Source organism: Lagenorhynchus albirostris, chromosome 6 (assembly GCF_949774975.1).
Source record: "Lagenorhynchus albirostris chromosome 6, mLagAlb1.1, whole genome shotgun sequence".
Taxonomy (NCBI): Eukaryota; Metazoa; Chordata; class Mammalia; order Artiodactyla; family Delphinidae; genus Lagenorhynchus; species Lagenorhynchus albirostris.
Window position 1 is genome coordinate 34,802,054 of NC_083100.1, and position 15,558 is coordinate 34,817,611.

Genomic DNA, 15,558 nt, shown 5'->3' on the forward strand with positions numbered 1-15,558 from the left:
TTCTTATAAGGCAGGTCTAGTGGTGGTGAACTCCCTTAGCTTTTGTTTGTCTGGGACAGACTTTATTTCTCTTTCATATCTGAAGGATAACTTTGCCAGAGAGCGTTCGTGGCTGACAATTTTTATCTTTCACTATTTTGAATATTTCATTCCACTCTCTCTGGCCTATAGAATTTCTGCTGAGAAATCTGCTGATAGCTTAATGGGGATACATTTGTAAGTTACTGCTTTTTTTCCCTTGGCTGCCTTTAAAATTATTTATCGTTGACTTTTGCCAATTTTAATATAATGTCTCTTGGGGAAGGTCTTTTTGTGTTGCAAAAATAAGATGTTCTATAGTTATGTACATTTGTATATTCAGTTCCTTCCCCAGTTTGGGAAGCTCTCAGCTATTATTTCTTTAAATATGTTTTTTCCTCCCTTGTCTCTTTCTTCTCCTTCTGGGATGCCCATTATTCTTATGCTGGCTTTTCTAATGTAGTCAGATAGTTCTCATAAGGTTTCTTCACTCTTTAAAAATCTTAGTTCTCTGTCCTCTCCCACTTGAATCATTTCTATATTTCTATCTTTGAGCTCACTAATTCTTTCTTCCATATGATCTGCTCTATTTCCAATGTATTGTAATGCATTCTTCATCTCATTTATTGAGTTCCAGAAATTCTGTTTGGTTCTTTTTCAGATTTTCAACCTCTTTGGTAAAGTAGTCCTTCTGTTCATTAATCTTATTCCTGAGGTCATTGTATCATCTTCCTGAATTTTCTTGTAGCTCATTGAATTTATTCATAACTGCTATTTTAATTTCTTTATCAGTTAGACCCCAATATTCCATGTCTTTGCTAGAAAATTGTCATTTTACTTTTGTGATGCCATATTACCATGATTTTTCACGGTGTTTGGTGAAAAGTGCCTCTGTCGCTGCATTTGAAGTAGCAAATTTCTCATTTAGGCAAGGCTTTATTTTGATTCTAACCGTTCTACAGACTGGTAGTTAAGAGCATTCCTTTTGTTTTCCAGAAGGTGGTGCTATAGCACAAGTTTTTGGTTTCTCTTACCAGCGCTAATTAATTGCTGAGATTGGGCAGTGTATTTAAAAAAAAAAAAAAAAAAGCAAAAGGTGATGGCAGAGCCAGTGAGCCAGTTAGCACTTGGGGCTTTGAGTGTGCCGATGCCTGATAGGGAGGTCCTCCAGTAGAGGAGTCCCAGAGGTCCTTGGGCAGTGCTCTTGCCTCCTGAGGCAGACAGCGGGAGACGTTTTCCTTCAGTTCTCTTTGCCTGCTTCCCTTTCCTTTTCCTCTCCCCAGTCACTCTGGCCTCTCCTGAGAGAGAGCAACAGAGCAACTGATCCCTACAGCTCAGCACATGGCTGAGCAGGCCCCGCCGCCCCCCCCCCCCCCCCCCCCCCCCCCCGCCTTCACCCTCCACCTCCTCTCCTAGAAAAGTCGTGCTGGCTCGAAGCCTTCTCTGCCGCCACCAGCTCTGCCTCCAATTCCCTCTCTTTGCCAGTTCCTCTAGGGTCCAATCCACCTTCTTTCAGATGCACAGAGGGATGGATCTCACGGGTGTCCTGTTTATGCCTTTCAGGGTGCTTTTTTTTTTTTTTGCTTATGGATGTCCGATTAGTTGTAAATCAACGGGGAGAGAAAAAAGGAACGACTCATGACACCGTGCTGCTGATGTCACTCATTATAAAATTTTTGATATGTAATCTAATAGAATTTTTAAGGTTTATAAGTACCTATACTAGTCCATCTCCCTATAAAATTAAAGTTGCAGATTTTCACCAGTCTTAATACTATAGTCATTAAAAATAATAGTTATGAAGGTGAGGTAATAATGTGGCAAATAGGTATGATAAAAACATATCAAATGGGAAAAAAAAGACAGGATATGAAATTATGTACATATAAGACCTGACGAAATTATGTACATAAAACTCCCAGACGAAAACATAGGGGAAAAGCTTCCTAACATTGGTCTTAGCAATGATTTTTTTTGGAATTGATACCAAAAGCACAGGTAACAAAAGCAAAAGTAAACAAGTGGGACTACATCAAACTAAAATGTTTCTGCATAACAAAAGAAACAATCAACAAAATGAAAAGGCAGCCTACGGAATGGGAGAAAATATTTGCAAATCATATATATGATAAGGGGTTAATACCCAAAATATATAAAGAACTCATACAATTCAATAGCAAAAATCCAAATAACTCAATTGAAAAATGAGAAAAGGACCTAAATAGACATTTTTCCAGAAAAGACATATAAATGGCCAACAGCTATATGAAAAGATGCTCAATATCACTGATCACTGGGGAAATGCAAATCAAAAGCACAATGAGATATCACTTCACACCTGTTAGAGTGGCTACTATCAAAAAGTCAAAAGACAACAAGTATAGGTGAGATGTGGAGAAAAGGGAACGCTTGTGCACTGTTGATGGGAATGTATTGGTGCAGCCACTGCGGAAAACCAGAAAATTAAAAATGGAGCTACCGTATGGCCCAACAGTTCCACTCCTGGGTATTTATCCAAAGGAATTGAAATCACTATCTTGAAGAAATATCTGCACTCCCATGTTCATTGCAGCATTATTTACAGTAGCCAAGATATGGAAACAACATAAGTATCCATTGACTGATGAGTGGATAAAGAAAATGTGGTCTATATATACACTGAAACACTGCTCAGCCTTAAAAAAGAAGGAAATCGGGACATTTGCAACAACGTAGGTGAACCTGGAGGATATTATGCTAAGTGAGATAAGCCAGACACAGAAAGACAAATATTGCATGATCTCACTTATATGTGGAATCTAAAAAGCCAAACTCATAACAACTTATACTCTAAAGAGAGTAGAATGGTGGTTACCAGGGATTAGGGTGTGGGGAATTGGGGAGATGTTGTTAAGGGTATAAACTTGCAATTAATATATAAGTTCTGGAGATATAATGCACAGTATAATGATTATATCAACAATTCTGAATTGTAAACTTCAAAGCTGCCAAGAGAGTAGACCTTAGTGGTTCTCACCACAAAAAAAGAAATACAATAATATAATAGAGGTGTTAGCTAATGCTAATCATATTGCAATATATAAATGTATCAAACCAAAACATTGTATACCTTAAACTTACACAATCAACTATACCTCAGTTAAAAAAAAATTGTTAACATGTCTTACACAAAGTAAACACTCAGTAAATGGTGCTTATTCACTAATCCTGGGGCTAAAGACAACCTGTGACACATATTTTCATTTAAAAGTGATGTCTAGTTTCAAGTTTTCTTTGTTTTTTTAAGTCTCAAGTTTTCCAAGTTCAAGGACCATATTTTTCATCATCAGGATATTTTACTAATTCTTTTCATATGAACTTATGCTTGATTCATAGTCACCAACTTTTTCATATCCTCCCATTTAGAAAAATAAGTATATTTCTTTGAGGAATGGAATTTAAACATATTTACCTTAAAGTCATTTCAGTTCGCTCTACTCATCCCTTGGTAACAAATTCTTCCATCCGTTGTATTTCATGGCATTAGTTTATAGTTATAAGTTTATAACATATATTATAACATATATAAATGTTAGTATTGTATATATGAACAGTGCAGATTATAATATTTTCTGAGTATGACAACTCCTTTTTACCATTCTTCTTGTAGACAGGTTGTTTTTGACATATACATTGAAAAAGTTGTGCAGTATTTTTCAGAATGCCTGTCAGGACATGCCCATGTTCACACATTAATCAGAAGAGGAGTTTGAGAAGCCTTGCGAGCTTGGGGAAAAGAAAAGAACAGCCAAATACTGGCAGTGGGCAGGGAACCTCGGCCAGGTTTGGCATTTCCTGGTTTGGCTGCCGGTGAGGTGATGTGTGAGCCTGGCTTTGTATGATTGCATTGAAGAGCCGGATCATCAACCTCCCTTCTGATTCTGTGCATGTTGGGGAAACTTCTGGTTCTGTTGGCTTCCTGTGTAGACCCACCTCCAGGGAGGAGACTGTGATGGTCATAGAGAATCTGAGTAGTCTGTTCCTTTTACAGTTGTTATGATTCTTGTTCCGCAACTATAAAAGAGCAAAAAAAGCAGGGAGGGTTTTCTGGTGATGTTTTGGCTTCACATCTAAGTTTACTTTCAGAGAGAAAGCAAAACAGGTCAGAGGCCAACAGTGAGTGAATTTAAGAAATACACAGAATGTTATGAGGTCATTAGAGGACTATAAAAAGCAAAGGTCAGCAAGCAACCTCCTACTCATGGTATTTTGGGACTCCTTGTAGAGGTCTTAAGTTTAGAGAAATACAGCAAGTTAGTGTCTTAAAAAGAGTAACAAAAATGATCACACTGTAGGAAAAGGGATCTTAGAAACAAAGAACAAAAATTCATGACCAGCTTTGGCCAGTGGGAAAACCCCCTCCACACTTTCTGTGCTCTTTTGACCTGTTCTCATCATTCTTCAAGCACTCCCTTGCTTTCTGGCACAATTAGATTTTCAGAGGGCTGACTCCATGCTGTTTCCAGATTTGTCCGTGTTTCTATGACTCCAGTATAAAAGTAGGCAGGTCATCTCACTTGGCCTTGACAGATCCAGGAACAAGGCTCCCGCCCCGCCCTGAGCCTGCACCCCACTCCGGGTGGATCCCAACCTACTTCCAGATGTGGGTTGTGACTTTATGGCCATCACCAGGAAATCATACCACCCTCCCAATAAGCCCGAAAGATGTGCCCATATATGCTTATCTGGTAAGAGCAGGGTTAGTTTTTGTTGCTTGCAGTGGGATCTCCTTGTTGCCTGCTTGGACAAACTCCTTTGTCTGATGTGGTACATTGTTCAGTTTTATTTGTATGGGGCTCTTTTGGTCATCTATGGTTTGACTCGCAGCTACTATAATCAAGCCTCCATTTGACAAGAGACCCTCAGGAGGCAGAATGTAAGGCAATATTTCTGGAGGGCAAGATATACTAGGAAGCAACAAATGTTGCATCCTATTAATTATTGAGACCGAAAGGCATAAGCGCTAAATCCATGCCAGACAGCACTAAAAAACTTTGCAAAAATCCCTCTATCCTAAGCTGTTGACATTATGCACGGGACCATCAACAGCTAGCTTGTAAACCTGTGGTTGTTTTAGGTGTAACGAGACATTACATATAGGAAATTGTGGGACTTATCTCAAAAATTTCCACCATCCCAGCATGATAATACATTCCTCTCCCTAATGAAAGAAGCATTCCTTTCAATGAAAGTAAAATAAAATAAATAATAATAAACAATATTAAAAATGTGAACAATGAAGCATGACTTTTCAAAGCTTCTCTTCTCTTCTAATAGAAAATAATTTTAGGACAGTATTAAATACCCCTTACCTAAAATATCCAAGTGGTAGAAAGACTAATGCTTTTGAGTAAAGGCTTCATTAACCTGCAAGAGAAATGTTTTCAAAGGAAAAATATAAAACTGGACAAAAGGAGCAAAGCATGGGAAAATGCCCATTTTCTTGCAGCCATACTTCTTATTATTGGGAATATTAATTTGCTGAGTGAACAGCAAGCATGGTGAGGAGACAAAGTCACTGTTTTGGTGAATCTGTTTGAAGAACAATTGTAAAAGTGATGAAGGTAAAAGTCTGTGGTGGAAGTTTAAATGCAGGGACCCCAAGCAAGATCTTCCTGTCCCCATTCCTGGGCCTAGGGTGGAGCTACAGCTATGGGCTATGGTTAGAATATGCATAGTATATTTTTCAGTTTAAAGGAACAAAGTGAAAAAGAGGTAACTTTGGTAGATCACTTATGTTGCTGCCAGTGTGTCCCATCCATCACTGCTCCCTGAGGGTTTCCCGTGAAACATCAAAGTGACTTTCAAACAGCACTAATTAAGCACTCATGTGGCTTTGCAGAACCTCTGCTCCCTCAATTTTAAAATCTGGGTCACGTTGTCATATGAACGTTTTATTCCTGGCAGAAGAGCAAGGACTGCCATCCAGGGGATACCTATCCAGTTTTCCCATGAAAGTTTAAAATGTGCATGTGGCAAGTAGCACATATTTGTAAATTAGTCAAAGATGTTTTTCAAAACATGATCAAACTTAACAGCTTCTCACGCAAGAACTTCCTATAAATGTATTGCTTTTTCTCTGTAAATTCCCAGAAGTGAACGGGATGGTGTAAGGTCTACTTTCTTTTGCTAATAACCAGACACACACTAAGTTGCGTTTAAACAAGAACAGCATTTAACAGCTCGGAACTGCTTCCCCGGATGTGAAAACATATCCATATGAACCAGATACTTCTGTAAACTCTGTGTTGCTGATCTGTATCTGTCGCCTAAGCTCTTGCTACTTAAAGTGCAGTCCACCAGCATAGGCATTACCTGGGAGCTTGAGAGAAATGCAGCCTCTGAGGCGCCACCCAAGACCTGTTGAATCAGAATCTGCATTTTAACAAGATGCCCAGGTGATCCGTCTGCTCCCGAAGATGGGACAGCCCTGGGCAGGGGAGGAGAAGGAAGCCCTGAGGGATGCAGTAGAACAGGAGACAAGCGCTTCTACCACACAGCCCACCGGAGCTCTGCAGGCTTCAGCCGCACCTGGAGCTCACCTGCCCCTTCCGGGTGTCATTAGGATTCTGGCTACTAATGGGCTCACGGTGTTGCGTGAGGGTCTGGCAGGACTGCTGCAGGTGGAAAAAGCAGAGTGACAGAGAATTAAATGGTCAGGACTTCTAAATGCAGCAGAGGTTCTCATGTGGCACCGACCATTGTATTCTCTGTCCTTCCTCAAACAGCTTGCATGTGGTTTGACTCCACATCTAGGTGACGGCCAGGCCCTGGTGTTCCTTGTAGAAACGGTGGGGCTTAGAGGGTCACCCCGGAGGTAAAGGAGGAGGCTGGAGGGAAGCCAGACAATGTGAGCCCCATTCGCCCAGTTCTACCAAAACAGCTCTGTTGTTATTTGCTTGATCTGTTAAGGTTCCATTTAAGATTTGCTGAATACTTAGCAAGGCTACAGATACCACTGCCCAGAGCAGCGAGCACCAGAACTATTTCCCAGATCAGGTAAGAGCAAGGCCGCGTGGTGTGAAGAGACGTGGGTTTTGGAGTCAGACATCCCTGGGCTTGAATAGCTCTGCTTCTCCTCAGCAGACGTACACTCTCCATGCCTCAGGGATCTCATCTGTGAGCTGGAGATACTAACAGTAGGTGACCACACACCTGGTCTGCCCAGGACAGTCCCTTGGTTACACTTCTTATCTTTACGTTAATATTGACGACTTCCTTTGCTCTCCAGGGTATCTTGGTTTGGATGATATGGTCACCCTAATACCTACTTTGAAGGGTTGTTTTAGGTACTAAATAAGATTAGGTAACTACAGTGCTTGATGTCATCTAAGTGACACTTATTAAAGAAGACATTCTTGTAACCCGAATGGTTACAGAGTTACCAGTATTGAGTAGGTTACTCTTGGCCTTGGTACTCAAGTTCGGCAGACCAAACCAGGGAGATCTCTGCCCACACCCTTTCAGAGTGGAACGTTGCACTTGTCTTTTTTTAGCTACCGTGACCTTTGGCTCTCCGAACCCCTGAGAGGGCTGTCTAGGGTGGTCATCCTTCTCAAGAAGGAGGTATTTTGTGTAGGGGCTTGTTATAACTGTGCTCTGCTTGAACATAGAGAGTGAAATGACAAGGGTACAGGAGTGGTACCAATTTACATTTCAAGCCTTTCAAAGAGATAACCTCCTGGCTCAAGATCTACTTATCTCCACCTGAGAGTTCCTCTTGAGCCCCCTTCTTCTGTAGTTTCCCATGGCCAGGCTGGGAATGAATGGATCATATTACATTCTATACTTCAAATAATGCTTCAGGAAGAAAGGCACTGTGTCCTGCCTTTGTGAAGTTAGGGTCTTGGGGTGGTGTTCTTAAAATGTATTAAGGAAAAATAGAACTTACGCTGCTAAACAATAATCCTGTGCCCACTATTTCAGGCGGTACAGAGAAACACTATGACATGGTGTTTTACCCTCTTCTGTCCGGTGCTCATGAGGAAGGAAGGCATCATGAGAAATTTTCTGGACTAGAGCAGAGGGTCCTCTGGAAAAAGGGTTTGAGATTAAGAGGAGGTTTGGTGTCAGTAAAATCATCACCCGCACAGCTTTTCCATCGACATCTGCACTAGTGGAGACCAAGGTTGGGCACAGTCGTGGTATTTATCTCGCCAAGATGTATACAAGACATCAGTATCTTTACTTCATGGCTGGCTACCTGCACAGGAAAGCAAGTGGACAGAATGTGGTCTGGGACACTAATTTAAACCTACAGAAAAGTCTTTTATCTCTTTTGAAAAGTGATGAGATTCATAATCTATGGTTTAGGTGAATACATAACAACCAAATATCTGTAAGAGTTTGAAAACTTTTAAATAGGAAGTGCTTCACTATACCCCAAACCTGTCAAGTGTCAGAGGTCAAAACAAATCCCACAATGCCACATGACATGGGCTTTAAAAAGTCTTTATTGAGGAAAGGGGGTTCTTGCAAAGAGAAAGCACAGATTCCCCATCTTTTCATGACCCATGGAGAGGCCCACTGTACATGCAGCATGGATCCGTATTCTAGAGGAAGGGCCCTGACTCTACTGTGGGTCCCCCTTTGATGGGATGAGCGTGAGAAAGTGGGCTCATTGATGAGGCAATGAACAGGTTGTCTGGTACCAGGAAGTCTGAATTTGGGGTGCTAATTATGTACAAGAGTTGTCTGGGAATGCTGGTAGCCCAGCATTGGCTTAGGAGCCCTTGAGCAATTACAGATTCTCTACAGGAGGGAAGGAGCCAGTGGTCCTTGGGGAGCTGAGTTTTGGTGAAACCCCTCTCAGTAGAGAGGGGAGGTGAAGCCCCCTTCCCAAATCCCAGCTGCCTCATTGACAGGTAATCCACAATGAGCGCCTAGGGACACCTGTGGGCAATTGTGGTCATTGCATTAGAAAGCCCACAGGTGATATAATAGTGTCTGGGAATATTTTATAAAGTCTAACCTTGGCTGATGGCGAAACTGAAACAACCTCACACGTATCATTTTGGTGTTAATACCTTGTCCCGATCCAACTACATCATGAACTACCATTACAGCCCCATCTGTGTAGACATGAATCAAACAGCAGCCTGGAAATAAAATTAGAAATCTGTTCTTCCTGCCATCTGTACACGAATCTTTGACAGTGAGGCAGTCACAAATGAAGTACCAAAAGTCCCTAAAATAAAGACAGTTTCATTCAAGTACGTACAGGATCAATGGGTTCATCCAAAGGTGTGTGCGACCTGTGAATAGCAAAGGTGCCGCTCCATGAAAACTGTGAAGTAAAGAAAAGCCTACATGTACACTTTATTGTTAGAATTTAGTCCTGAGCTTTCTCTCGGTCCTCTTGCCATTTTCAGCTGCACTAATAGTTACAGTTCGAATGCCTGCTGGGCACTGTTCTCCTATCTCCCTCTTTCCTATTGTGAGGTTGAATTCAATGGGGAATGCTCTCACCCTGCTTCTTCTGCCCTGCGAAGCGATAACAAATTGACCCAAATTGTTAACACCCAGCGGAATTTAGAGCTCCTTGTCCTTTGTTGGCTTACTGGCTCCTTTTGCCCGCAGTTGTCATTTAGGGATCGCCACTCTGTCCTAGTGAGTGTGTGTTCCTGTTCCTCTGAGCCTATTACTGTCAGCTGCTTCTGGGGAGTAAAAAGCATGCAGAGAAAAGTAAGGAATAGAATACAGCAAAGTATAAAGAAAAAAAATCATCCATTATCTCATTGCTCACACCCTGTTATCATAAGAAAAATTGAATAGCGCTAATATAAGTCCTCAGTCCCTTATCTGCAATTATGAATTGCAAAGAGCCCTGAAAACCAACGTGGTGGAGAAACCTGACTTGATCTTATCCAATAATGAGATTCATAGTCTTTTAAAAAATCTCAGTGTGAATAATCATACACTTCACTGAGGAAATACAAGCTTGGATAGGGTATGTTGCCCCAGACTCTGCTGAAGATTTTACATAGTATCTGGTAGACAGATCATATGATCTTTTAAATCAGGAAAATTAGGATCCCAAAATACGTCTGGCCTAAAGGGCTTCATAGAAGGGATTATGAACATGTACATGTACCCAGTTAGAAAAATCAAACAATACAGGAAGGTACAAGATGAAGAGTGAAGTCTCCCCTGCCCCCTTATCAGCCCTGTCTCTTTCCCTAAAGGTAACCACTGTCATCATTTCCTTGAAATTCCTTCTAGAATTTATTTTTATGAATACACCATAATTTTGTGAGATGATTTTTACAAAAGGTATAATGTTATAAACATCATTCTTGGATATTTTCCCATAGCAGCATATAAAGCTCTACCTCATTTATTTTAGTATCTGCCTAGCAGTCCATCATATAGATGCAGCGTAATTTATTTAAGAAGTCCCAAATAAGGAACACTTTTTTTGGGGGGGGGTGCCCTCTTGTATAAATATCTCCTGAATCAGTGAGTCCGACCCCAGGTAAAGAAAAGAATGGAAAGAACAGCTCTGCTGGATGGTGCAGCATTCCCAACCTTTTGTGGAGCTGGGACAAACCATTGTTTTCTGGATCTCAGGACAGCACCTCCTCCTCCAAGGTGTTATAGCATATATTTGTTATTTAAATTAGAATACATGTATTGTGAGAATTAAAAAATATGTGTATCACAAAATCATGGGGTGGGTCATGAAGATTCCATCTATAAATGGAGTGGCCTGTGGGTTTCTATTTGAGGGCTCATTAGGAAGCAAAGGTAGAAGGTGGGGCCTCCCTGAAGGAGATGAGCAGGTAGAGAAAAGACGAGTTCTGAAGGTCCTAGAATAGCCAGAAACATCGGGGGAACACAGGAAAAAGCCCAATAGGCCAGTGATGCCTTCATACCTATTGCCAAGGGATTAGACAGTGAGTCAAAGGGGCCGTGGGAGGGACTCAGTGCGGTTCTGGAACACGAGACAAAGCTGCAGAGGCAGTTGGGCTTGGATGAGGGTCCAGAATGAGGCCCAGGCCCCGGGCAGGAGAGGAGCTGCTGAGAAGTGCCCACGTAAGTGTTTCCCTTGGTATAAGCAGAGGAGGGATGTGCCTGGGACAGGCTCAAACCTCTGCCCTCCCTCCTTCCAGATGCCAAGGGTGTCATGCTGTGACACCTACAAGCCTTGGGGTGAGGGCGGTGGGAGGGAAGAGAGGAGACGATGAGTGAGCTCTGTGGAAGTCGTTTGGGGGAAACCTGGGACATCCATCAGAAGGACACGCAGTCACTAGAGTACAGCTGAAGATGGGGTGGCCGAGCGTCAGTGTCGGGGAGCTCTGATGTGCGACCGTCGATGCCAGAAGGCGATCAGGGGAGGGAGGAAATCCAACGTCCAGGGAGCCCCAGCTTAGAGACTGCAGGGAGGGAGCAGGGTGAGACAGGAGCCCTGGGGATTCTATCCTGGCTGACGAGTCGCTGTGTTTTGTTTGGCTTTCGGGCGGCGTCCACAGGTACAGCCCTTCCTCCCTTGGCTTCTTCCCATCTCCTGACAGCGGCCCACGCTTACACCTCAGCTCTTTCCTTCTTCAGACTAAACGTTCTGAGTTTCTTCCATTATTTTTATGTTGCAGCTCTCAGTCACTGTTCTGGTTGACTTACTTGATACTCTCTGGTGGGCTCTATTGAAGAACCCTGAACTACTTATCTATCTGTTGAATGAATGATCCCTCCAAGGGAAGCAACCATATATGACCCTCTACCTGCCTGACCCCTGACTCCTTTATGGTGTGCTGTCACACACTGCATTTCAGCACATATTATTGAGCATCTTGTATGTGTATTTTATGTGCTAGATACTAGGAGAATAGAAATGCAGAGGCAGGAAACTTCCCCCCACGAGAAGCCAGTGGTCTGGCAGGCAGACCAGCTTGTGACAAGCCACTTGATTCAGAATGAGATGTTCAAGGTACTGGGAAAGAGAGCACCTGGCATGTGGGAAGTGCTCACCAATTATGGTGCTGAATGAACTGTGCAGGGAATCTAGGCTCACACAGGGAGATTTCCTAGAGAAGGTGATGTCTGAGCAGGGGTTTACTTCTAATGCACAGTGGAGTGGGAAATCACCCATGCTTGTAAATTAGTCTTGATAAAGCTCAGAGTAAGAACCAAAGAGCCTCTCCCGCAGGCTGAAATCTCCTGCGGTATAGTGCTTGGGCTTTGTGATGGTTGTTCTAGATTCTTAGTGGTATTTTCTGCTTCTTTAGAGGCTATATTCCACAGTGTTGATGGTGCCAGAAGAATATCCTTCAGTGAACAGCAGCATTTGTGTAACCAGGTTATAGATGCATGGGGATGAATCAGGCTTGGCCCAGTGTCACCCCAAATCCTAATCTGTCTGTATTCCCAAGGTCCCCCCAAACAAGGAGACCTGCAAATGCTATGGCTTCTATTCATACGTTCATCCTGCTTTTAGCCTTTCCCTCATTCCCTGCATTAATGTTCCCTTTTCTTTTATGTGCAGTGACTCAACTGTCACAGAGTGCAGTAGTGGGGCTTGATAAGAAGGTGCAGAAATCACATTGTCAGCGGAGCCTGTGGGTGAACACAGGGTTCTGTAGATATTTGAAACTGCAAGCTAGTCAGTCACTGAATTTTTATTGCATGTAATGACTTTCCACACCTTATACTTCCCAAGTAGTAGGTGGCATCCTCCACTTATTATTATGTCATGCCTACCTTTAGAACAAAATGGATTGGAATAAAATGGAGAGGAAAAAAATAGAATCTCAACTTTAAATGATTTGAGACTGTGAGTTCATGTTTATGCAGTATTCCAGAAACCATTGTCATCTTCTCGACTATATGAGTTAGGAGACAAAGAGTAGAATAACACCCAGGAAGGAGTAGGAAGCTATAAATTTCTTGCTTCTTCTTAATAAATGAGGCAGCTGGGAAGCTATCTTTATGTCTAAGAAGTTCCTTTTCTGTTGATCTTTCTTAGGAGTCACAATGGACCACTTTTTGTGGTTTCTGTACATAACTCTCAGTTTTTAAGATTGGTTATCAAAAGCAATTCACTGGATTTCCTCTGAGTAGTTGGAGATTTTTTTCAGTGCTTTCTTTTTTTTTTAAATTGAAGTATAGTTGATTTACAGTGTTTCAGGTATACAGCAAGGTGATTCAGTTATACGTGTATATTCTTTTTTGGATTCTTTTCCATTATGGTTTATCACAGGATATTGAATACAGTTCCCTGTGCTATACAGTAGGACCTTGTTGTTTATCTATTTTAAGGATAGTAGCATGTATCTTTTAACCCCAAATCCCTAATTATTCCCTCCCCCCACATTTCCCCTTTGGTAACCGTAAGTTTGTTTTCTATGTCTGAGTCTATTTCTGTTTTGTAAATTTACATGTTCCTTTGTATAATATCTTTAGATTCCACATATAAGTGATATCGAATGATATTTGTCTTTCTCTGTCTGACTTACTTCACTTAGTATGATACCCTCCAAGTCCATCCATGTTGCTGGGAATGGCATTATTTCATTCTTTTTTGTGGCTGAATAGTATTTCATTGTGTGTGTGTATATATATATATATATATATATATATACACCACATCCTCTTTATCCGTTCCTCTGTTGATGGACATTTGGGTTCCATGTCTTGGCTATTGTAAACAGTGCTGTTATGAACATTAGGGTGCATGTATCTTTTCGATTAGAGTTTTCATCTTTTCCGGATATATGTCCAGGATTGGGATTGTTGGATCATATGGTAGCTCTATTTTTAGTTTTTTAAGGAACCTCCATACTGTTTTCCATAGTGGCTGTACCAATTTACATTCCCACCAACAGTGTAGGAGGGTTCCCTTTTCTCCATACCCTCTAGTTTGAGATATTTTTTGATTCCTTTATTATTAACTTTGACAAGATTCTTTATATAATTAATGGCGTTAATGATTCACTGTTCTGCAGAGTTTTGTTTCAAGCCTTAATTTCTCATATTCTTCATCCAAATACCAATCCATGTTCAAACCTTGCCATTTATTTCTTCTCTCATAACATTTCTAGGATTCTATTCTCCTCTTTCAACAGCCATCCTTTTGTCTGAGCCTTAATTCTCTCACATCCAAACTACTGCAGCTGTTCAAATTCCAGAGTCTTCTCTAACCATTTCTATTTTAAATCCACCCCATAAAAGTGGCAGAAGCCACCTCCCAAGAAAACATCACTTTGCTTGCGACACCCATAACAGAAACCTAGTGGTTTTTCTTCGGTATACTGAACCCCGCCCTTTTCTTTTTTCACTAAGTCACTTAATACCACCTCCTTTATGAAGCTCTTAAGATCACAGACTGCCTAATTTTGGTTGGACTACTAAAAATTGAACATATGCCTATAATGCCTTTTAAAAATGATCCTGAGTCAGGCGGGCAAGGCAGCACATGTGCCACGAAGATAACCTTGGGTCTGAGGCTGGTGATGGTTCCACTGAGGCAGGTGAGGAGGGGTGATGGTAACTCTGCAGCTGCAGGTGGGAGCAAGTTAAAGAAAGGTGTCTCTCTTTCTTTGTGTGGCTGTGTGTCTGCTCAGTACAGGATCCGTGTTTGACTCAGACATCAATCAGGAAATAATTTCTGCTGCCTCACTGGGCAGAATACAGCCCACCAGCACAGAATGCTGGGCCCCACTAGGAACAGACAGGTAGAAAGTAGAGCAGGTGAGCCCCTGGACGAGAGGCCGGGGGAAGAGCAGGAGGCATTCTTTGCAGTGAGTGGTGGTGGGAGCAGCCTGTGTGGAAACATGATGACAAGAAGACTAGGTGTCTAGGAACTGAGAATAATTCGTGTAGTGCAAGAAGGGTCCTGAATCAGACATCCACGGAGCTGTGTGGGGTAAGAAAGATACTAGAAACGTAAACATATTGTAAAATTGAAGCAGAGAAAGACCAAGGACAGTCTTTAGCTCTGTCTGAAGACTCACCAATTCTTGGATGAGGGATGAACTGAAAATATCAAAGCACCACTGCATGTAATTTCTATCATCTTATTCTCTATATTTACATCTAAGTTACATCAAATTTTACATGATTTCTAAAGATTCAGGGATGCATAATTAATTCTTGATATACTTCTGGGGAAGAAAAGAGCCCCTCCATGGACTGTTACCAATAGATATTTGGATTGGGTGGCACCTCGAGAATCTTGTGCTCAGAGTTTGCAAGACTGATAAGTAGCTCCTCATAAAGCAATGCATGAAGGAAAACAAACAAAAAAGCCCAACTGACAAAATCCCACCCCCAGGGATTTTGATCTAACTGGTCTGAAGGGGAGATAAGTATCAGCATCCAAAAATCTCTCCAGGTGATAGTAATTGCACCAGGGATTAAGACCACTGCTCAAAAGAATGGTCTTTGCTGGGTCATTTCTGCCTGGGGGTGGCGGGAGTCCCAGGAGCCCCCAGACACCATGGCTGGGGTAAGAGGAATAGAGGCGACGATAAACAACATGAGTCCCAGCTTGTGGCCCGTATCCCA

At 41.9% G+C, this 15,558-nt stretch overlaps 1 long non-coding RNA gene across 5 annotated transcripts in view; it reads left to right on the forward strand.

Annotated features, from left to right (window-relative positions):
* The window catches only part of LOC132522184 (uncharacterized), an 87,336-nt gene that overhangs the window by 22,596 nt on the left and 49,182 nt on the right, over nucleotides 1-15,558 (forward strand). The window contains exon 1 of one of the 5 annotated variants that reach the window (XR_009541104.1): nucleotides 11,020-11,091. The exons of the other annotated variants lie outside the window; for them this stretch is intronic. This is a non-coding gene — a long non-coding RNA (uncharacterized LOC132522184). Of the gene's footprint in view, nucleotides 1-11,019; nucleotides 11,092-15,558 lie in introns of those variants that run through there. 5 annotated transcript variants of the gene reach the window in all.